The 25,387-nt window shown below is 41.7% G+C and overlaps 3 non-coding genes across 3 annotated transcripts; 1 reads left to right on the forward strand and 2 right to left on the reverse strand.

Moving 5' to 3' along the window:
* Window positions 1-12,160: 12,160 nt before the first annotated feature.
* On the forward strand, window positions 12,161-12,232 carry trnah-gug (transfer RNA histidin (anticodon GUG)). The gene has a single exon. It is a non-coding gene; the product is annotated as a tRNA-His (tRNA).
* Window positions 12,233-19,858: 7,626 nt separating this feature from the next.
* trnas-aga (transfer RNA serine (anticodon AGA)) lies at window positions 19,859-19,940 on the reverse strand. Its single transcript has one exon. It is a non-coding gene; the product is annotated as a tRNA-Ser (tRNA).
* Window positions 19,941-20,612: 672 nt separating this feature from the next.
* On the reverse strand, window positions 20,613-20,684 carry trnag-ucc (transfer RNA glycine (anticodon UCC)). Its single transcript has one exon. It is a non-coding gene; the product is annotated as a tRNA-Gly (tRNA).
* Window positions 20,685-25,387: the final 4,703 nt, after the last annotated feature.

The following is a 25,387-nucleotide window of genomic DNA, read 5'->3' on the forward strand; positions in this document are numbered from 1 at the left end:
AACACTTGGTTAGTTAAATCCTCACTGTGTTGATACTTGCTGGAATGACGGAGCTGATACTCTTTTGCTTGCTCTATGAGTGAGTTCTTGATTTTCTTCAAGTCTTTTTAAACACTAAAAATAGTTGTTGATTCCGTGACCGCCATTAGCACCAGTCAAAAGGGTGTGGAGTTGAAGAGGGGTTAATTGGTTTGTCTATCAAGCTCTCTTTACACATTACCCTCATTGAACAAGTTACTGGACCATTGATGTCAACATAATATCTAATGGAGATGCCGGGGATTGAACCTGGGGCCTCATACATGCAAAGCATGCGCTGCCACTGAGCTACATCCCCCCACAAGCAAATCATGTGAGACAGCACATTTCAATGATATCAAGTATACCTAGAAAGTATACCCTGAGAGGGAGGTGGTGGTGGCTGCGAGGACCAGCCAGGGGATGGGGGTGGTGTTGGATGACCCTGCTCGTACGAGTAACAGGCAGGACGTGGGGGTGGTGGGAGATGATCCTGCTCGTACGAGGACCAGGCAGGAGATGGTTGTGGTGGTGGTGGTGGATGACCTAGATGGTATGAGGAGGAGGCAGAAAAACCAGGCAACGCATACCACTCAGGACAGTGCTGTGCCGAGCCAGTTCTGACGATGTGGCGCCTGCGCATCACTGCCTCGCCCTCCGGATTTTCTGGCTCCTGGGACTCCGGACATGAATGGACATGACATGAATGGACATGAATAAATGTCCATGTTCCACAAGTACAGAAGGGAGATCTCTGGCTTTTGGCAGGGAATCCTTAGCTGCAGGAAGATGTACTCCTTGCAGCAAAGAATCCCGGTTTGTTCATTTCTGTCAATGTAATTGTGTTAAAATAATTAGATATATTTATATTTCTCCAGTGCAGCTGTTAAAGTGAAAGTAGGAAGCCAAAAATGCATCTCACCAAGAAGACACTAGCACCAAGTTGGTCTGGTCCTGTATCACCTGGCTATCTTCGAGCAGTTGTTTGATGTGACGGTATGTTTGCACAATGGACTGTGGAATGGGCAAGGTTTTACCCTTGCAGTCTTATGGCCTATTTCTTGCCTTCTGATACTCCTTCAAAAGGCTGAGGGAAACACATTCTGAAGTTCTGTTGGTATCAGGTCTCTGGGCAGCCTGACCATGGGTCATGAATAGTTTGTGAAGGAAAAAAAGACAATGTAATCAGTATTATACAAAATTAAACCAGTTCTGGTACGCTAACTTGATTGGAGAAGGGTTGTATGAATGATGATATACAGTATAACCCCACTTCACAATTTGATTATTTCTAGCAGCCTGCCTCTGAATCTGTTACTAAAGAGTCTAAAATGCTGTGAGGACATACAGAACAACATGACTCTGCTTGTGTGATATTGCTGAACTACAACATGTAAGTATAATAATTAATGATAGTTATGATACATGTGAATTATGTAATGTGTGCTTCCACTATAGGTCAGTTTACCTTTCAGCTGCTTGTTGACCAGGTGCAGAGCCACTGCGTTTCCTGGAAGCTCTGGCAGGGTCTTCTTCTTACATTTCAGGGTATATTTGGAGGGACACTTGTCCATATCATGTAGACTGGAATACAGCCGCACAATCTCAGCTATCTCTGTGGTTGACAATGCAGTTATTGTGCTTTTGAGGTTGACAAGGTACTCCGCCAAGTTATCAACTGCCTCCCATCCAGGAACACCTCATCGTCTATCCTGAAAAATGAAGTACAACAAGTCATAAGTCATAAGTCACATTACCTGAGCTGATGTGCTTGGTCCATCAGAGGAGTTGTAATTATGCTTCTGGGAGGTGCATCAAAACTGGTTTCCTGGGAATTTGTGAGAGAGAAACAGTTATGAGAAATAATCCTTGGATTATATAATTGTCTCTGTCCAAACTTCATTGGTCTATAAGCATGCAACACAAAAAGACACGTTGAGACTATAAACAATGAAAAACCTCATTCATAGCATATGCAAATCAATAACTTTTCCTGTAGAATTTCAATGACAACTGATCATGCAATGGTCAGATTACCAGTGATGATGTGTTGGGTGAGTCACCATGGAGAAAAGGACTGCGAGGAGGTGAAATGTCTGTCTTCACACTGGGGGGCTTCAGGTGGGCTCCCACTGAGAATGTCAGCTGCATCACCTATCGTGACATCAAGACATGCCTCCTCCTGAGCTTCAACCTGCAGGTCTGGCAGAATGATGCCAAGTTCACTGTGCTGATGTGGGCCCAGCAGGTCTCCTCTGTCAGCAAATACTCCACAGCAATACGCTCACCTGCCATAAAGAAAAAAAACACATTTTGAATTCAGAAAAATAGACAAGTTTGCACTGGAACAGGTGAGAAAGACAGAGAAAAGTTTATTTGTTGAATGTGTTATACTAAAGGGGTAGATGCAAGGAAAATACAGTACTTACCAGTGGGTCTCCCAGGGGCAATGAATTCTGGCAAGAGTGCACGACTGAGGACTCTGTTGCCGAGGGCATTTACATTGGACATCAGGCGGACATCATAGAGTTTAGTGTCCGATGCGCCCCTCACATTCACAGCTTCATGGGCTCGGTTCATGTTCCATCTGGATCCACCCTCAAGCATGTGCATTTGAGTGTGCATAGCATTATATCTCCATCCTTGAAAAAACAAAATTATGTTTGTGATTATTTAAATGTTATTTGCAGGCGTAAACCTGAGGTGTCAGTCAGTTCCCACATGGACTTCAGCAATCCTTGGATCAAGCTACGGGTTTCCTCAACCCCACAAGTTCTCCGTCTGCAATGCTTGGCAAGGAACTGATGTTGGCCAGAACTTGTGCTTCTGTAGGAGCATTACCAGCATGCTTTTTCTTCAGTTGTGACCTGTTGGCTTCCTTGAGACGACAGATGTCATCCTGATCCCACTCATAAATACAACTGGACAACTTTGAGTGCCGTAGAGAGTACTCGCTACAAAGAGCGCATTGTATTTGCCCTGGAGTCTGACTGCTTGAGCTGGCTGACTCCCTGCACCTGAGCTGCTCTGCGTGGCGGGGTCTGACGGCGGCCTATCTTAAAATGTGCATGCCAACTAATAATGTACATTTCCATCAACACTTGTGTTCTGGATCACTCATCGTGAGCATTATTGTCGCTTTTTCGAAGTACCATTCGGTAACGGTAGGGCGGCATGGTGGCGCAGTGGTTAGCACTGTCGCACTGGAGGTAAAGCTGGTTAGAGCGGGTTGGGGGGGGGTTGAGCAAGACACTGAACCCTAAGTTGCTCCCGATGGAGACCAGCACCATGCATGGCAGCTCGGTCGCCATTGGTGTGTGAATGGGGGAATGAGACTTAGCTGTAAAGCGCTTTGGGAACCGTGAAGGTTGAAAGGCACTATATACAGTTGTGTTCAAAATAATAGCAGTCCCACATCACTAGCAAGATAAATCACTGTTTTTGTTAAAATTTCAACTTCTACACTGCAAGTAAGTTTCTAGAAGGTTTAGTAAAGGTATAGAAAACCAACAGACCCAACAGGCATGGCGTGCATGCTGCTGATTCTGTGAAACTGAATCATTAACTAAAAGGGGCGTGTTCAAAAAAATAGCAGTGCTGAGTTCAATAAGTGAGGTCATTGATAATGTGAAAAAAACAGGTGTTAAACAGGTGGCCCTCATTTAAGGATCAAGGCAACTGACGCTGCATATGTTGGTTGTGCATTTGTCCTTGAAAAACAGAGTAAAATGGGTTGTTCAAGACACTGTTCAGAAGAAGAGCGTTCATTGATTAAGGAATTAATCAAAGAAGGGAAAACCTATAAAGAAGTGCAGAAAATGATAGGCTGTTCAGCTAAAATGATATCAAACGCTTTAAAATGGCAGCCAAAACCAGAAAGGCGAGGAAGAAAAAAAAAACGACTATTCAAATGGATCGGAGAATAACCAGAATGGCAAAGGCTCAGCCAATGATCAGCTCCAGGAGGATCAAAGAAAATCTAAGGTTGCCTGTGAGTACTGTAACAATCAGACGACGTCTATGTGAAGCCAAGCTACCAGCGAGAAGTCCCCGCAAAGTCCCATTGTTAAAAAAAAGACATGTGCTGAAGCGGTTACAATTTGCCAAAGAACACATTGACTGGCCTAAAAAGAAATGGCGTAATATTTTGTGGACTGATGAGAGTAAGATTGTTCTTTTTGGGTCTAAGGGCCACAGACAGTTTGTCAGACGTCCTGCAAACACTGAATTCAAGCCACAGTACACAGTGAAGACGGTGAAGCATGGTGGTGCAAGCATCATGATATGGGGATGTTTCTCGTACTATGGTGTTGGTCCTATTTATCGCATACCAGGGATCATGGATCAGTTTGAGTACATCAGAATACTGGAAGAAGTCATGTTGCCGTATGCTGAAGAGGAAATTCCCTTGAAATGGGTGTTTCAACAAGACAATGACCCCAAACACACCAGCAAGCGAGCAAAATCATGGTTCCAGACAAACCGCATTCAAGTAATGGAGTGGCCAGCACAATCCCCGGACCTTAATCCCATAGAAAACTTGTGGGCTGACATGAAAAATGCTGTTCATGAGGCAAAACCAAGAAATTCAGAGGAATTGTGGAATGTAGTACAATTGTCCTGGGCTGCAATACCTGTTGACCGGTGCCAGAAGTTGGTCGACTCCATGCACCACAGATGTGAAGCAGTTATCAGAAACCGTGGTTATGCATCTAATTATACAGTACATTTGAGTTTGTAAAGACAGATGTCAACACTGCTATTTTTATGAACATTATATTTCTTGACTTTCTGTAAAATATTATCAAATTCAATTACTTTTTCCAATTTTCTTGCTTTGAAATAGAAAGTGCTGTGTCCCCAATGCACTTATGTTCATTAAAATACAATTTATTTGAGGGATTTTGACGTTTACTCACCTTTTTAATCACACTGCTATTATTTTGGACACAACTGTAAGTGAGATCATTTACCATTTCATTTAACTGTGCACGTCACTGAATTTTCCACAACATGGTCCTGTAAATGTTTCTAAATAAGAGCCTTGTTAGGAGGGATCAAAGGATTCTGTCCACTGAAACGCTAGAGGCGCTGATGGGAGTCATCAGAGTGACATGACTCGAGGTGTAAATTGGTGTATAATGGGTATGTCTATGAAGCTCACAAAAAAATGAACCGTACTTGTACTATATAGACACTGCCCAATAAGAAACATCTGCGATGGCCGGGAATCAAACCCAAGTCAACTGCTTGGAAGGCAGCTATGCTCACCACTATACCACCATCACCATGGAATAAAAAAAAATGTCCTTTTTTTTTCAGACATCAATGAAGGGACAAGGAGCTTCGTGTTGGTGCATGTCTCAGGGCTGGGGTATGAAGGACCTTGATTATGTGTAACATATCACCACAGTTTTGAGTCCTGCACATTAATGGTCAAAATTAAAACAAAATGGAGATGCAGTGTCATGAATCGCCATGCACATGAATGCCTATGTACGTAAAGACTGGGTTTGTTAAATCCTCTCTCCGTTGATACTTGCTGGAATGACGGAGCTGATATTCTTTTGCTTGCTCTATCACTGAGTGCTTGATTTTCTTCAAGTCTTTTTAAACCTTAAAAATAGTTGTTGATTCCATGACCGCCATCAGCACTAGTCAAAAAGGTGCCGATGGCTGGGAGGCGTATACCTAGAAAAATGAGCAAGCATTTACCATATGATTCACCTGTCATATACTATCTCATTATTTATTCTTTATTCTCGATTTATATTCACCAGTGCAATACATATAAATACATACTCATCAGCGCAATGCAATCAAACAAATCCATAGAAACTGTGCAAGTCTAGACTATGCTTGTACTCTCTATGCTTACCACTATACCACCATTACCATTTAATAAAAAAAAACAAAAAAACCCATTTTTTTTAGTCAAGTCTTTTTACACATTTCCCTTGCCGGACAAGTCACTGGATTATTGATGTCCACATAATGCCTGTCTCATTGAACACATGGCCTCATTTCTCCAATATCAAGTATGCCTAGAAAAATGAGCAAGCGTTTTACCACATGATTCAAAACTATATTGATGTTTGTACAAACTTTCATGGCAATCCAACAGTGTAGATATTTCAAATCTGGACCAAAGTGGACGGACAGACCTTGCCATCTTTGGAGCTGTGCCACTAGTATGGCTTCTAACATATAGCTTTAGTGTGTGTGTGTGTGTGTGTGTGTGTGTGTGTGCAATGAAGGCATTAGTGTTTTAAGGCGCTGTGTGTATCATTTTTAAACATCACTATATCACTGTCAAATTATAGTGCTATCTTGGTACTTTATCTGTGAACAAATGGCACCACAGTGGGGGAGACTGGAAGTCTCTGTCCCCCACTGTATGGTGTTGTTAATGTTAGTGTTTCCACAAATTATCACCCTGTTTGTAGGTTTGATACCAAGTCATAAATTTCAATACTCAACATTTCTCAATACTCCCGTCTTCACTGCCACCACTTACTAAAATATCAGTGGCACTGACGTTAAACACCTTCCACACAAGAACAATACATTAAATTAACCCTTTCATGCATGAATTATGACAGCCTCAGTCAGGATTTTGACAAAGTGTTTTTATTTCTCTTTAGGCATGAAAAAAATTTTTTAACTTAATTTTTTTCAAATGTTCATTTCACACAAAGTTCTTCACATGCATGGACAGCATGCGTTTGAGTTTTCAACTGAAGAAATATGTATTTAACACACCAATGAATAAAATGGAAATTTTAGCAATTGTATTACTCCTTAGTTGTTACTTGATGTTACCAAATTTTATTTACCTGCAAGGGTCTCCTACTATAGAAGGATTGGCAAGGTATTCCTGAGCTGCTCAGCGTTTCTGGCCTTCCGTTGGCCATCTTGGTTTTGAGACATTTGTGTTGCGCTTACAATGGCTGGCCAGTGGGTGGCAGTGTATGGGATGACGCACTAGCGTCCACTGTGGTGGTTGATGTGCAACTACACCATTAAAACCCATGCATATACAAGAAAACAGCTTTTGAATAGCTGTCCACTGTAGTGACCACTATGCGTGAAAGGGTTAAAGGAGTGCCATTTAGTCAGTCCTTTTTGAAGCATCCAGTTTCACTTTTAACCAAGGAACAATACAGATGGCACACGTATGAGACTGATGAGCTGAATTGTGTAGGAATTTTTTACATATTGTTGACTTTATGTTTTCTAATAACAAAATTAGGCGTCTTCATACATAATGTGCTTTGCTATCCTGGGACAGCTGCATGCAAGTGTGTTTTATTGGTCAGCATTTCCCATGTTACATATCCAACCAGAAGAATGCACACAGAAGATGCAGTTTATATATATATTTTTTTACTATCAGAAAAGCACTATTCAACATTTTAACGTTGTTCCACCAAACTGTTTCACTCGAGAGACAATCCTAAATATTTCATTATCTGATATGGCACAGCCGCTGATCCTGTGGGACATGATCTTCACCTCATCCATGTATGGTACAGGGTCCTGGAACACCTCACAGACAACTCACCAATGTAATCTGTACAGGAATGAAAGGTTAGAAAGGTTTGTGGAAGGCTTCACTGTGCATTCTCCCGTCTTGGCCTTTGGAAAATGTATTCTGTCATTGCTTGGTGACGGTCAGCGTCTTTGTTAATGTGCAGGGCTGACGGGTAAAGTTTGGCAGCTAGCATACATATATATGGAAATTAATACCTATATTTAGACAACAGTGCGTTATTTACCTACATGGCATTTCGAGACAACTAAACAACATTCTTGGGAGCAAAGCATATAACTATGCCCCAAAGAGCATAGAGTGATAAGTGATCTGTCAGTGTGGACTAACAGAGTGCGTCTCCACATCAGAACATCGCGTTCGTCAACTCCTTTCTTAAGCTTGTAGAAAAGCAGGATTGAAGTGGGTAGGGTTAAAAACAATATCACAGCACGACTCCTTAAATGAATTTGTAACTGCACATTGTTAATGATATAATTAAGTTAAACACAGCACCAAAATTCACCCACAGCCAACCAGTCTTATCCCTTGAAATGCACTGAGGATGCAGACATCTGGGGGAAATAGTTAGGGCTGGGCCATCTCTCAGTTATGCTGCTATAGGCCTAGACTGCCGGGAGACTTCCAATCATGCACTGAGCTCCCTCTCCATCTGTACCATAGACTGTATATAAAGCTGGACGACATGACATCGCCCCGAAAGTGAAGCCAAAATGTCTCGATCGCCCCCCGCTGGCTGGCTGCAGTATAGGTCATAAGCCCCACTCCCTCCATGTTAGCGGATGGGACATGGGCCAAGCAAAAAAATCTAATTAGTTATTTGATGCTATAAAAATGGGGTGAAACATCATGATTGACAGCAGAGATTGGCAATTGGGTCGGGCGGGACCTCGTAACGTTAACAATGTTATGACTTCGCACCATATATATGACCCTGAATCATATCCAATGAATTTCAGAGAAAAGAATAATAACTTACACTGACTGAATGAATGCATGCATGAGTCAGGTTTTTCGACTCGTGCATTCATTTTGAATGCAACAATAACTTTCAAGTGCCACCTGTAAATCAATGCTGTGATATTTGTCATATTGATTAGCACTTCGTATCCCAATGGCACTATGCTGTACTGTGTCACTCCGTGCATGCGAGCATCTCAGGATGCTGATCCTGTTTGTATTCTTAGGATGAAAGATGCGAGACTTCATGAGGAGATTGACCCGAGGAGTTGTTTTTGTGCCTTAAAGTGCAGGAATCCCAAAAGCAGTGGGTACAAAACGTTCATTATCCCAAGAAGAAAACCTCCCTGTGCAGGGAGAGTGCACAATTAGTTATTAGCATTGGCATTAGGGTGCCATCAAGGTGGTAGTTAGGAGTAGTTACATAGATAGTTTTGCACAGAAACTGGTGAGCTCACCACATGACTGTGCGGTTATGGTTGCTTAATGAATATGCAAAAAGCAAAATGTTGTCAGCCTTCATGAGCAATGCTTTGGTGATGAGTTCGATGCGTGCTTAGAGTTTCAGTGCGTGACTTGGTGACAGCTGATAGAGGTGCAGACTGGGAAAATAGATCACGTTGTCATGCTAGTCGGAAAAAAGTCATAAACAGGTGTGCAGAGATCAATAGTACTGTATTCACACAGTTTGTTATGGGTGAAATCTTGCCTGTATACTCTGCAGGCATCTTATATGGGCTTTTGCACTAACATAACATATCCGGCATATATTTAGTGTCTGTTACTAAAATAATATCTAGAATGAGGGGCCTCTGTGCTCTTTAATATATACTAACATTAGTTATTTTTTTAAATGCCATAACATTGTGCATCATGTTTGCTAACCAGGGCCAAAAGATCTCTTACCATTGTGTAGTGTGTGGTAAAAAAACGACATGGTAATGGAAGGATGAGTGCCACGTACAAACGTCTGGTATCCATATATTGAACATGTTCATATACTGTGTATCACCTACCATGGCATCATAGCAATGAGTAATACATAATACATAAAGGGCCCTTTCAGAATGTTTTAATGTACTTATTAATGATACATTAACAGACAGTATAAGCAGCAAGTTTCTTTTTATACCATATAGATATGGATGCTTGATAAATATGGATAAGATTTTGTTATTTGATGTGGCATTCTCTGAGAGAAAGCCTTAGTCTGACTCACAGGATGTACGCTGCTGGGATAATCCTGCTGGGATTATTTCAGTCGCCATTCTCCTCCCCTTCCGCTATCTGCGCATTACTATTTTCGAAATCCCCGGCGCTACGTGAAACAACCCCCAAGCAAGCAGCCTACATGCTGAAAATGGCAAGTTTTGACGAAGATTTGGATCGTCCGTGTTTTTAACGGGTCCAGAGAGCTCCTCCAGAACAAAAGTATAGGTCGGCTTCACCTCTTTGCCGATGATCAAGTTATGTTCTCTTATTTAACAGTCAAGTTTTTAAAGTCACATAGTCTACATACGTCGTTTACTATTGTATGTGGCATTTTCTTTAGCAGGAATTTAATCAGCCAGGGCTCGCCTCCCCACGTGCAAATGTTCCACCAAAGTTCCCGCCAACACTATTTTGCAAAGGCACGGTTGCTGCATCCTGGGCTTTGCGCCACCCAAGATGATTGTGATTGGTTTAAAGACATACAAACAAGCCAGAGTGATTTTTTTCCCCCCTCATTCCAGAACGACAATGGGTTGAGCCAGTCCTTTCTCCAGTGAAACTGTGGAGATAGGTCCGGCTATGCGAGACTGGGAAAGCCTACACCATATTGCGCTTCTATTCTGACCCACCCAGGGATCCTAGAAGGGGGTAAATGTATTTCAGCCAGTTGAGAAAGAGAAAATGACGAGATGATACCAGTCTATTCGTCATAATGCTAATCCCCCCTTGTCTTTTTATAACTTTGATATATGGTAACATGCATGTCACATAGTTGATCTTAGGAATCATTTTTACCAAATTAAGTCTACCAATCAAGGAAATGTATCCCAGTTTTGTAACAACATTTGGGTTTTCTGAGTGACTGGTAATATGTTGGCCTCAATTATTTCTTTTAGACTTGGTGTAAATTTGATGGGTATGCTTAGCCGTTTGGCATCCATTTAAATTTCCAGTTATTTCTAATGTATGGAGGGCCAGGCGTTCCATTTTGAAGGCAGCATGAGTTACACTGAAAGGAATGGAGCTTCAGCAGTAACCTTTAAGCTGCACTTGTGGAGTAGTGACATTTACAGTACATCCCTCATTGTCTCATATACTGTACATTACACTGACTGCACTCTGTGTGTGTGTGTGTGTGTGTGAGGGGGGGGGGGGGTGCTATGTGACTCAGATTTTCAATTGGGAACACAGTTAGCCATGAGGAAATGGACTCTCTTGTCTGGCCATCACACAAATGGACTAAAATCACACACACACATTAACACTCCTCCAGGTTCCTCATAGAAGTAGGTAAGTCAAGATCGTGCTTCATCATCTCAATTTCCCCTGTCTGTGTCTGCTCTCCAAATCTCTATGTTGGGGAAAATAACACAGATTTATGGGTGGGGCGCTAACAATATCCTCAGTTATTGCTAGAAGCAAATGAATAAATCACCATGCCAAGATGCTTCGGCTCCACTGCCTGGACTCATAAGAACTGAGAGAGTGTGTATGTGTGCGCAATTCTGTATGGCATTGTGTATGTGTCTGTGCAAACTCATTTGTGCCCCCACACAGGCAATGCATCTGTGTGTTTGTGCATTTCATTTTGAATGTGTTATGAACCTTTCCTTGTGTGATTTATTCCGTTGATTGCTGTTGGATTTCAATACAGTCAGTTGAGAAACTCAATTGCTACGAAAGGTAATCCAGTTGAGAAAAATCTCCCTTCCTTCTTATTTACCTATTCCTTCTCTTATTTGTTAAGACATGCATTACACTTTGCAGGGCTGCTTGGAGAAACATGTGTTGTCGATGTTTGCCACGGGTGTAGGGCCAGTAGCCAGATTATATTTTATCCTGTAAAAAACAGGGAATTTATGGAATTTGTGTCCCTCTCTCGTCTCTGGCAGTCTGAAGGCGAGAGCTGGCTGCGATGCCCACTTGTAGTGAAAATCAGAATTCCTCTCCAGGAATTTACGCACAATGATATAAATAATGCTCTCATGCAAAAATTACACACTTGACAAACACACCAAATTAATAATACACCAAATTAAATCACAAAATGCAACCACACGTTGCTGTGCATTGCATATGCATGGGGAAATGAAGCGTAGGGATTGGAGTGCAGCGGACCTTGAGATGACCACTGCCCGCGACATCTTCCAACCACCCAGGCAGAACGGAGGCAGACCAGCCAGACCAAGTGATGTGGTCGCCCCCAGAGGCCTGTACTACAAAGCAGGACAGGGGGTTAGAGGAAACTTCTGATTTAAGCTTGGGTCGTCAGGGTTACAACAGTAGTTAACTTCGTACCGGGATACCTCGCCATGGTAACTTATGCTGCACACATAACCTGCTCTGGAGACAACAGATTCTATTCAAAAGGATGCACTACAGAACTATTACAGACTTTTCCAGGTGAGACGATGGACAGCCGTGATCGTATAGTGGTTAGTACTCTGTGTTGTGGCCGCAGCAACCCTGGTTCAAATCCGGGTCACGGCAGACTTTTCGTCTAATTTCCCCCCAGATAAGTATTTCTGATTCAGGGTCAATATATGTTCAGGTACAGGTCAACTCTGTATGTTTCTTGGTAAGGAATATAAGTGTTCCATGCCAAAACTAATTTTAACTCATACATTTGGGTAAATTCATTTCATTAACCCTTTCATGCATGAATTATGACAGCCTCAGTCAGGATTTTGACGAAGTGTTTTTATTTCTCTTTAGGCATGAAAAAATTTTTTTAACTTAATTTTTTTCAAATGTTCATTTCACACAAAGTTCTTCACATGCATGGACAGCATGCGTTTGAGTTTTCAACTGAAGAAATATGTATTTAACACACCAATGAATAAAATGGAAATTTTAACAATTGTATTACTCCTTAGTTGTTACTTGATGTTACCAAATTTTATTTACCTGCAAGGGTCTCCTACTATAGAAGGATTGGCAAGGTATTCCTGAGCTGCTCAGCGTTTCTGGCCTTCCGTTGGCCATCTTGGTTTTGAGACATTTGTGTTGCGCTTACAATGGCTGGCCAGTGGGTGGCAGTGTATGGGATGACGCACTAGCGTCCACTGTGGTGGTTGATGTGCAACTACACCATTAAAACCCATGCATATACAAGAAAACAGCTTTTGAATAGCTGTCCACTGTAGTGACCACTATGCGTGAAAGGGTTAAGATGTGTCATGACCTGGCTCTAAGGCAGGGGTCTCAAACTCAAATTACCTGGGGGCCGCTGGAGGCAGAGTCTGGGTGAGGCTGGGCCGCATCAGGTATTCCACAAAAAAAGCTTTGCTAAAAAAAATCCAAACTTCTCAAACTACATTACTAACAGTTATTTAACTTCAATGGCTTCTTCTGAACATGAACGTTCCTTCTTAACATGGCGTCTCTTGCCTGCTCCTTGCTGCCAGAAACCTGGCAGCGCTTCCTCTCACATAGCTGAGCCGAACAGAACAGCCCGGTAGCAGTCGCCTTTCTTTTTGTCTTTCATGATGATATGAACATCATGACATTTGTAGATGGTAGAAAGTACCGGGTTAGTGAGCGCAAAAAAAGGCGAATTCTACCGGGCTGTTCATTATCCGCCGTGCTGTTGTTGTTGTTGTAAACGTCGTCATAGAAACAAGTGAAAGCATGAAGCCGGGACAGTGGGACACCATTATCCCATGGAAACGTTATTTACTGGCTTTTATTTTCTATAATAACTCCATGGATGCAGCAGGAGCATAGCGGCGTTGTCTAATCAAATATGTGGTGTGGCACAGCAGCAGGTTCGCCTGGTTCTGTTTCATTAATGTCACACACTGTGGAATCACATGTACGAGCCTCATTTGCTGTCACACAGTGCGCCAAACATGGATGTAAAGGTCTTTTAACGTCCGTTTGTACGTCTGCTCTACTCATTAGACCTCAGTGAGAATTACGCACAGGTTCTCCAACAGCTGATCAGTACGCACAGCTGCTGTGGATATTTGGGGCGACTTTACCCAATATTCATCACGTTTCTGCAAACCGTCACCACTGTAAAGTGTCAGTCATCATTATTAAACATCAGAAGAACGATAAGTGATGTATTGACAGAGCTCGTGTTGAAAAGGTGCTTCACAATAATTAAACTAAGTGATCATTAACGGGGAGATGATGCTCAAATTAAAAGAATGATGCTTTATTAAGGTTTAATAATGCATCTTTGAATTTTACAGAAAGCTGTGTAGCAAAAATAACAACACAATCTACCGTGAGGTGCGCACATTCTCAGCGCACATTGGACGAACACAAATCGCGGGCCGCACTAACATTAAACTTTTATATCAAGGTGGGGGCCACAAAATATTGTCCTGCGGGCCGCAATTGGCCCGCGGGCCGCGAGATTGAGACCCATGCTCTAAGGCCATGACCAAAGAGATGGAGTTTCAGTTTGAAGGCAAATAAATTACTATTTTAGTTTAACAAAGATCATAATAGTTTACACAAAACAAATGAAAAATACGTAATGCCTTGCTTTACAGGTCCTGTAATTTCTTAATCACTTCCTAGGAAACCAAGAAAGAATTGTGTATCCACTCTCTACTCTCCATATTTGTTGAACCGTATGCTTGACTGTTGTTCACAATAACACTAAAAGACATTTGACAGTTTGACCTGCTGTGCACTGGCCAAACTTTGGTAAACCTTACAAAAGATTAAGTTACAAATTCTTTGGAATCTGTTGGAAGAGTTTCAGTTGAAAACCTTTGACGAATAAATTACGTAGGGACCTTTCTAAGAAATTAGTTATCTATTCCTTTCTAGGAAATGATTAGGAAACCAAAGGACCCAAATACTAAAGTGTATATTTTTTCTGTCTGTTTTTAACTGTAGGGAGACATGAAATGAATATTCATGATCAGCAGTCAAAAGCCCTGTGAAAAGCCCAAATTACATCAGCGTAATTTGTTATTCATCAAATATTTTCTACTGAAAACCTTTCAACTGATTCCAAAGATTTTTTTAACGTAATCTTTTGTCAGATCTAGTTCAAAGGTTTCCCAAAGTTTGGCCAGTGCACAGCAGGTCAAACTGTCAAATGTTTTTTAGTGTTATCGTGAACGAGCGTTTTAGCTTCTTGCAGCTCAGTGTTTTTGATAGCTTTACTGCCCTGTGTCTGCTGGATGTAAGTTTAGCTTGTAGTGATTATCTGACACTGGACGGTCAGACCAAAGGCAGTACTGCTTTAAAAAAAATGCGAGGGGCTTTGTTGATGTCATTGTTTCAGGTTGGACAATGAAGTATAATCCAGTTTGAGTAATAATAATAATAATTTAAAGGGTTATCAGACCGCAATTTGTAATCCTGAGAGGAAGGATTTCAAAAATCTGGAAAGTGAAAGAAACTGTGGCAGTCATTTTTTAAATCTGTCTTGACGATCATGCGGCCAACCTTTGATCCCTGTTCATGTTTGATAAGACTAAAGCTTGGGACAAAGCCGAAGACTGGCTGAAACCTGCAAAGACGGGACAAACCAACGTAAAGAGGGTTTCAGTCAACTTGCAGATGTTTTAGTCTTCGACAGTCAGGAAGGAGCATAAACCAGATGACTGAGTAAATCGCTTGCCACTTGCTCTTGTATCGAAAACAAACGTTTGTGCTATAAAGGCTGAAAGAGGACACACAGTTGGCTGAGACCCTGGATGAAGAAGCGTGTAGGACTGTAGAGCCTATAGAGAGAATAGGAGGTGAGTGAACTTTGTAAATATCAAACTTGTTTTAAAGGAGTTATCCTCTGGGCTCCGTGGATATCTGTGATAAGTTGAGGCAAGTTCAACTGCCAAACAACCCTGCCTTTTTGTTTTTTAATCCAAAGCCACCCCACTGAGCCAATCCATTCCACTCATTTCTGGTCGGTTGGTTTCGTTCACTTACTGTTTAGTTAGTTAGACTTAAGTTGAACTGAGATCAAATTCAGCAAACTACATGTATTTCAGCTTACGTGCTGTGACACCAGCTGATACCACTTTAATTCCAACACTTTCTTTGCAAAGTTCCTAATAGTGTGAAGTTTCAGTAACATTAGTTGTCCATTTAATCAATTTCGGAGCAAATGTTATCTACAGCGTTTTTAATGACATAACTTTCCTCTGTCTCCTGATCCCCTTCCCGTTATTCAGTTGCAATACTTGTATAAACATGTCGAGAAAAAAAAAAATCCATACAAGCTGCCGAGCTGAAGAAAAACAAAAAACATGTGTTCTCTTTCCTCCCCAAGGGATGCTTGATGACATATTGATTTAGCACTATGTGTGAGAAAATACAATCCGTTTGTCATGCTGTATTTTCCTATTGTTCGCCATTTGTCTTTATAGGTTCAGGTGTATTCCTTAATTACATTTTTTTTTTGGGGGGGGGGGGGGGCTGCAGCAGTTTTATAAATGAGCAGAGTGATTTATCCAGTGGTGTTGGACCAGCAATCCAGTCCCCAGAACACTAGAAGTGTCACAGGTAGTTTAGCTGCTAACTTGATGCGTGTCTCCCCCTGATGGTACAGTGTGCCTCCTTCTTCAGGGTCTCACAGTGATCTGTGCTCTAAAGGATGTTAATAAAAGCGCACAGGGTGGACCACGAGCGTTTTAGCAATGATGCACATTGCAAAAATTTAAACCTGTGTCTAGTTCCACAGACACTGAAACTGCCACACCTTACAATATATTTTGTCGCGTCTTGATTTTTCACGCAGCAGGTACCAGCGCAGATCCGTACCTGAACTTGAACAAAAACCAAGGCAAAAACATTTGTCCCACCTTCAACTACAGTACTTTGTATGCTAGTTACAAAGATAGAAGAAAATCATTGCAACATACGTGACAACATGTCTCAACCTCTGATCCATGTTGAATCGTCTCTTAATGGTAACTATCCCTGTGGCAACAAGTCTGCCAAACTACATAGCAAAGTACATTGATTTCCATTTCCATTCCGTTTCTCAGGTTCATGGTCAAACTGGGCAGAACGCACACAAATATGCCTGCTAGCTAGAAAAATGTGGTGTTTGAGATTTAATATGATTTCGCTTTCACTGGAATGCTCTGAATAATTGGTTTGTTTCCTTGAACGACAGTAACACAACTGGTTGTCAAAGGTCTTCAGCAAGCGGATGAAGACTCAGCAGCAGCAATAAAGTAGTTTTTTCTAGGCAATACTGGGGTGACATGCTCAAAACTCAAGAGATTTGAGAGATTTGAGAGAGTTCAAATGTATCATTCAGAGTTTTGTCATGAAAATGCTACCTTAAATGAAATATCTCCTGATTAACTGCACCTGCACATAACCACCAACTGTTATGTGATGATTTCAAGCTCTCCCTTTAGTTTAGTTTCAGGAATGTATCAAAACCAATTTCAACTTGCAGCTCTGAAACTTTGAGTTTGACAGTCTCCAAATGCCTGTGTCCTTATTTCCAGCACCTCGGGTAGTGTTGGAAACGAGTGTTCAGAGCACCTCGGGTAGTTTTGGAAACCAGTGTTCAGAGCAGCTAGCAGCTGTTGAGTCTCCTCCAAGAAACTTTGTGGCAAAAAAAAAAGGTATTTGACTCCCCTCAGGCCGACCGTCAGCGGCGCGTTCAACAATAAAGGAGCCAAATAATTACTGTGCCTGAGGAGGTGATGTGTCTGCAGCCCCCAGTGGTGCTCCACACAGCTCTGACTGTGGCACAGGGAGATATGAGGGACTGATAGAGGGAGAGAGTTAGTGGTGAAGGTACCGAAGGAAACACGGAAGATGGAGGCATGGAGGTTAGCGTGTAGGTGAGAGAGGAAGGACACAGCAAATTTCTAGTGTTTAGGAACATTTCTTCAGTAAGAACTATTTTGAGTTTTGGGAGCTGTTTGTCCACTTGTGGAGCTTTTATTACTCTTTGGTGGGTGGTGAAAATTCCTCGGGGAGTGGGAGCAAATGAATGATATAATTCCTGCCATCCATTTCCTTTGCGATTGGTTGTAGAAAAACATTAAACCATTGAACATCATTGAAATTAAAAAGTCTGGAGAGTGCTACTGCTCAAAAAAAGGGAGCCATGTGAAGTCTGATAAATGTCCTCAAGTGATGTCAACTTGAGTCAGTGTTAGTTGGGGCTGAATACAAGCCTGGAAAAAAAAAAACAATCTGGGGGTGTGGAGTTAGAAAGAAGTGAGCTCACCAGACATCTGTAGCCCGCTCGTCATCTCTGCTGCAAGCTTGAGGCTCCAGGATAGGTTAGTCGCTGCTAGCATAACGCTTCTGAGTCTCAAATTCAAGCTAGATAGAGGATGTGTGGAATAAATACGACAATATCTCTGGTTTTGCTGCATTGATTTAGATCCTTTTTTGACTGTCCATTCTGAGTGGGGCGATGTTATTAAAAGTTCGTACCAGTGCTATTTTCGCTCACTCCTAATTTAACTGTTCAATTCAAAGTTTCAAAGTTTCAAAAGCAATGTTGCCAAAGCATCGAAATACAATTTGTCTAAATACTGGTACAGAATACTAGTTAAAAATAGTAATTGTGAAAAAAAAAAAAAAAGTACACAATAACAGTAACTACGTCGTTCAGATGGTGGAGCTACTTTCAAAATCATAACGCTTCAAGTAGTGAGAAATTTCTTTATCAAAAAAGGAAGGTCAAAGCCTACTCTTAGAAATAGAAGAGTGTGTCTGCCTCCTGGACCCAAACTTGGAGCTGGTTCCACAGGAGAGGAGCTTGATATCTGAAGGCTTTGGCTTCCGTTCTACCTTTGGAGACTCCAGGAACCACAAGCAACCCTGCATTCTGGGAGCGTAGTGCTCAAGTGTGGTTATAGGGTACTATGAGCTCTCTAAGATGTTATATTATACATTATATACTCTATGTATACACAAGCTGTAGAATATGCTATCTTACACGTATCAACTCCTTATTCAGTAGAGAAGACTGCTTTAGTGAGCAAAGCAAGGCAGTTTTGTTTCAGTGAACTGTGAGAAAGTATTCATTTCGTCAAGAGGTGACTGCAAAGGTTGAAATGTGAAAACCAGAAGTGACGCCTCAGGAGCAAAGCACTGGATAATATTTGAAGAGCTTAGCTCCCTCCAACTCTAAATCCCCCTTCTGACGGATAAATATGTCTGCAGGAGAAAAAAAAATGACACCAAAAATATTTAAATACGCAATAAGAATAAAATTACACTGCATGCATGTGATGTGAAATGCATATGATTCTGCTTGATGTAATGCATTCATGATTCTCTCACATTCCTCATAAGTTGAGAAGTAGTGTGGAGCTGGAGATTCAGGTGATAATTCTCTGCAGGTTAATCACTACCATTGTCCCCTTTCACATTGTCATGTGTGCTGTGATATAGATGGCAGCCTCGGTGTGCTCTCTGGTACTTTTTCCGTTTTTTCTCAATCAGTACTGGTGCCCCCCGGGGTTGTGCACTTCCCCCAGTGCTCTTCTCCCTCTATACTATAGGTCACTAAGATATGGACCCAGACCTATAATCAATAAATTATTAAGGGATTTAAAATTTTGACGGGGCACTTCCATTTTAACCGGCGCAGCTTTTCTAGTCTTTGCGGTACTGGTTTAGCGGCAATAATTTGAAAGTAGATTTGGGAGTCGTTAGAGTGACATGGCTAGAGGTGTAAATTGCTACGTCTATCAAGCTCCATTCCTACACGAAAAAGGAATTGCACTTGTACTACAAACATTGCCCGAGAAGAAACGTCTGCGATGGCCAGGAATCGAACCTCAATCAGTCCTCACTGTGTTGATACTTGCTGGAATGGCGGAGCTTATATTGCTTTGCTTGGTTTATCAGTGAGTGCTTGATTTTCTTCAAGTCTTTTTAAACATTACAAATAGTCGTTGATTCCATGAACGCCATCCGCACTTGTCAAAAGGGCGCAGATGGGAGTCGTAAGTGACATGCCTTGAGGGGCAAATTGGTATGTCTATCAAGCTCTCTTCACACATTACCCTCGTTGGACAAGCCACTGGATTATAGTGTGTTCCTTGCTCTATCATGTTTGAATCTATACATTAAGCAAGTCACTGTACCATTGGTGTCCACATCCATCGGAGTCACCGATTGTAACCAACTGCAGTAAGAACGTAAGAAACAAAGTAACAACGTTGTTGGCAGGACTTGAACCTGCGCGGGGAGACCCCAATGGATTTCTAGCCCATCGCCTTAACCACTCGGCCACAACAACCTCTAACTCCTGCAGATGGACACATATCACAAACAATGTGATGGCCACTGACTTACCGTATTCACTGGATTGTTGACGTCCACATGATAAGTGGTGGTGTTATAGCGTGTTGCTTGCTCTATCAGGTTTGAATCAAGTCTTTGTACACATTAACCTCGTTAAACGAGTCACTGGACCATTGATGTCCACTGATTCATCAGAGTCACTGTAACCGACTCCGCTTACAGAGCTCAGTGCATCCTGGTAAGTCCCCCAGCAGTCTAGTCCTATAGCAGCATAACAAGGGGTTGGTCCTGGCAGGCCTGAGCCACAGCAACCTCCGGCACTGAAAGTACTGTTCGAGAACTGTGCAAGTCATTGAATTTTCCACAACATGGTCCTGTAAATGTTGCTAAATAATTTGGGCCATTATCAAGATTGTCAAGATTTTAACTTGTGTCATACTTAAGTTTGTGACCAAACACCTTCGAAACCAAAGACACTCTCACCAGCCTCTGGTGCACTGTGTTCTCCATTAAAAAGTTAATGTATGGAAGGCAAAAGTGTATTCTGTATGGACTCAGAGAGCTGAAATTTCTTCTGGTTGAAACTGTCAATGTGGGCAACAGCATTAATGTCAAAGTAGATTTTGTGAAAAACTATGCCGCTAGCATTGCACAAGAAGAGTTCCTATGCGATGGCTGGGAATCGAACCCAGGTCAACTGGTTGGAAGGCAGCTATGCTCACCACTATACCACCATCGCCATGGAAGTCCAAATAAATGTCTTTTCTATACTATATGAAGGGACAGGGAACGTCGTGTTGGTGTATGTCTCAGGGCTGGGGAATGAAGGAGCATGAATAGGTGTAACATATCACCACAGTTTGGAGTCCTGCACAGTAATGGTCAACATTAAAACATAATGGAGATGCAGTGGATTGAACCCGGGGTCTCCTACCTGCAAAAATCGGCACATAAAAGCTTATGTTGGTAAGACTTGGTTAGTTAAATCCTCACTGTGTTGATACTTGCTGGAATGAAGGAGCTGATATTACTTTGCTTGCTTCATCAGTAAGTGCTTGATTGTCTTTTTAAACATTACAAATAGTTGCTGATTCAAGTCTTTCTACACATTAACTTCATTAAAGAAATCACTGGACCATTGATGTCCATTGATTCATCAGAGTCACTGTAACCGACTCCGGTTACAAAGCTCAGGGCATCATGGGAAGTCCCCCAGCAGTCTAGGCTGATAGCAGCATAACTAGGGGCTGGTCCTGGTCTTGCATAATGGGTATGACTATCAAGCTCTAATTGTCCTGTAAATGTTTCTACATAAAAGCCTTGTCAGGAAATTGAAAGATTCTGTCTACTGAAATGCTAGAGGCACTGATGGGACTCGTTAGAGTGACATGACTAGAGGTGTAAATTGCTACGTCTATCAAGCTCCATTCCTACACGAAAAAGGAATTGTACTTGTACTACAAACATTGCCCGAGAAGAAACGTTTGCGATGGCCAGGAATCGAACCTCAATCAGTCCTCACTCTGTTGATACTTGCTGGAATGGCGGAGCTTATATTGCTTTGCTTGGTTTATCAGTGAGTGCTTGATTTTCTTCAAGTCTTTTTAAACATTACAAATAGTGGTTGATTCCATGAACGCCATCCGCACTTGTCAAAAGGGCGCAGATGGGAGTCGTCAGTGACATGCCTTGAGGGGCAAATTGGTATGTCTATCAAGCTCTCTTTACACATTACCCTCGTTGGACAAGCCACTGGATTATAGTGTGTTTCTAACCCTAACCTGCGCGGGGAGACCCCAATGGATTTCTAGTCCATCGCCTTAACCACTCGGCCACAACAACCGCTTGCTTTTGCGGATGGATACATATCACAAACAATGTGATGGCCACTGACTTACCGTATTAACTGTATTGTTGACATCCACATGATAAGTGATGGTGTTAAGAGTGCCTCTGGTGCACTGTGTTCTCCATTAAAAAATTAATGTATGGAAGGCAAAAGTGTGTTCTGTGTGGACTCAGAGAGCTGAAATGTCTTCTGGTTGAAACTGTCAACGTGGGCAACAGCATTAATGTCAAAGTAGATTTTGTGAAAAACTATGCAGCTAGCATTGCCCAAGAAGAGTTCTTATGCGATGGCTGGGAATCTAACCCAGGTCAACTACTTGGACGGCAGCTATGCTCACCACTATAACACCATAGCCATGGACACTGAAAAAAATGTCCTTTTTTTAATTACACATTAATAAAGGCACAGGGAACGTCGTGTTGGTGTACGTCTCAGGGCTGGGGAATGACGGAGCAATGTATAGCAGGCAAAAGTGGATTCTCTGTGGACTCTGTGGGGAGCTGAAATGTCTTCTGGTTGAAACTGTCAATGTGGGCAACAGCATTAAGGTCAAAGTAGATTTTGTGAATTACTATGGTAATGGATGAATACCACAGTTAACTCTATGGGCAGCACAGCTAGGTGTCTGATGTGTTACTGTGTACCACATCCAGTTAAAGGTGCCCTTACTAATACAAAATACAGCCAGAGGGCAAGCTAAACCGAGAACTGGACAGCTAATGTGCTCACCCACTCTCCTACCAAACCACAGAAGCCTACTATTAATCCAGGATGTGGAGATTATTGTCATGTTGTGATGTGTGTAAACACATTTCTTCACCTGAAGAGGTGATCCATAGCAGCTTGAAGTACAATAGAATGGCCTCTCCCATATGGCTGCCAGTAGTCTCCTGCATACTAATGTAGGGCTGTAATCAAGAAAGCGCTTCCTGTGAATAGCACCACATACTCTGGGAAATCCCGGTGTCCTTTTTTTTAAAGGCATCAATCGTCTCTGTACTCTGGGGACTATCAGCAGATAGAATGTGACAATAGATTCAATGTTTTCTCAACATGAATAACCTGTTACACAGGTAAAAATTAAAAGAGCATAAAAAATGTTAGGAGGTTTGGAAGCAGGTACCGCCTGTGAAGCAACACATTTGGTTGGTTGTCTATCATTGTCAGGTATTGGATTTACATTTTTGACTTGCAAAATGAAATCAAACTGAGGAGACATGTCGGAAAACTAGGTTTAAATGCGATATGTTAAAATTTTGGATTTAAACTGTAGATTTTTTTTGGCTCGTAAAAAGGATTCATGCACTGTGGAAAACACAAGCAAGAGAAGAAAACATCAATTCAATCATCAAAACACATGTGCAGCATTAGAAAAAGACACTCCCATCCAGCAATGTTTTGCCTCTTGTTTCAAACAGGAAATGAGAGTATCCAAAGTTTGAGGACTCTAATGAGAACATTAGTTAGCTTCACACCCTAAGTTCCACTGTACCTACTTGCTAACTGCAGTCAGCATACAGGAGTGCCACAGAGAGACAGCCTCCGTCAACCTGATGAGGTCACATGAATAGGGTTGCCGTGGTGTTGAATACTTTACCAATCTCATCATCAGCTCCATGGTAATCATTTCAGCTCCTGTTTTGCGTCCTCTGTTTGTCTGAGCTTTTGTTGTGCCTCTTTTGTCTTTTTCAGGTTCCTCTGTCATTTGTTGTCTTACTTTCAGGCTTTCTTTTCTTTTTTTTCTGCTTAATGCCTAACAATATTGCAAAAAACAACAACAACAACATCTAAGAATTGAAATGATTTTCCAAAACTTGACTCTACCATATTTGCAGCCTGCAACACATTTAGACATCTGATATTTTTTTAGGCTCATTTCAGAAACATCAATTTCCATTAGTCAGCCACTTTTATTCTGTGACAAAACCTACTACTTTTACACATCATACACATCAATGGATGGCTGAATTATACATAGACTTTCCTTGATGCACCTGGCACTGCATGTAATTGGACCTCAATTGTCACTGTGCAATTTGTTATTTCATCGTGTCCTCGTGCTGTTCATATTTGAGGGTTGTTAAGCTTATTTATATAGTTAAAAGGGGGGGGGGGGGGGGGGCATGCATCATAGAAATCTCTAATCACTGGTATGTGTAACTGTGTCATCAAGGATCATCTCCTGACATATCAAAGGCAATATATTTAGATATTATTTCCAGAATAAAACTGACAATTTTGTCATGAATTACGTTATAAGACTTAGAAATTGAGCTTGCAAAGGAAAATGAGACCCTCCCCGTCTTTCTCGGTTATATATAACAACAATTTAGATATAACCGAGTGCCTGAGCCTCTCTTCAGCTCCACGTCCAGCTCGCCTGTAGCGCATAACAGTGTGCAACACTAGCTACCGTTAGCTTAGAAATGTCAACCAACATCAACAAAGGACTGGCATCCACTTAAACACAGAGCTTTGCTTGCTTGCTTGCTTGCTTGCTAGCTAACGTAGCAAAATATTGTCTCGAGTAACATTCAGATCACTTTATCAGCTAACGATACAAAGCAACCAACGCCAAATCCATGCAGCGTAGTGAAGTTACAGCTAGCTGGCTAACCTTAGCTTGCTTGCTTGCTAACGTTATGGCTAGCAAAATACTATCTGACTGGATCTGTCAGTTAGCTAGCTTGCCAGATTACTTCCCCAGCTAACGGGATCCATGATACTAACTTGTTGTGCTAACTGATGCATAATGACAAACTGCGTTGACTGTGTAGCCAACAATGAATGATGTACAAAGCAAAGGTGTATGAACGTTATAGGGTTGAGCAATGGGCTGAGTCCATCACCGGTTGTTTTTTGGGGGGCAATTTTTGTCATTTTATTTGGCTAATTAAATTTTTTATTTTTAAAATTAATTAAATTTACTATTTGCTTTGATTTAAATGTAGAAAATTATATATATGCAGAATATATATACGGCAGAATATATATACAGCCTTGTAACAAGGTTGTCATTTAGGTCATTTATCTTTGTTTCATTTGGGCTCGGTCTAATGATAAAATCAATGTTTTCACTGGGTCCTTTCATACGGTGAACAGACGTCCCGGTTTGTCTGGGATTGTCCCGATTTCCCGAGTCCCAACAGATATCGGTAAAACACTAGAATGTCCCGGTTTACTCGTACCTAACCCAATATGAAAACATAAACAATGAACCGTGCATCATGCGAATTTAACACTGATTTGTCTGTATGTGTGTCAATCAATGTGTCGTCGTCAAGGCTGTTGCTAGGTTATGAGTCATAGAACCTGTCAGTAGGCTTACTCCCTCCTTCATACGCAGCAACGAAAATGCTACATTCATGGCGTCCATAGTGTTGGAAGGTGCACCTAATAATAACAACTGTCCCCCATCCTGATAAAAGCGCCTTTGGCGTGTGTATAATCGTGTGCCTGTGCATGTATGTGCAAGTGCATGAATGTGCGGTACAGTGAAGGGTCCGGGTTTGAGGTTTTGAAGATATGGTCACCCTATCCTTTCACCCAATCTGTGCTGGTGCAGAAATGCAACTGTAAACAAATAGCACAGG

The sequence above is a fragment of the Enoplosus armatus genome, chromosome 21, assembly GCF_043641665.1.
Source record: "Enoplosus armatus isolate fEnoArm2 chromosome 21, fEnoArm2.hap1, whole genome shotgun sequence".
Classification (NCBI taxonomy): Eukaryota; Metazoa; Chordata; class Actinopteri; order Centrarchiformes; family Enoplosidae; genus Enoplosus; species Enoplosus armatus.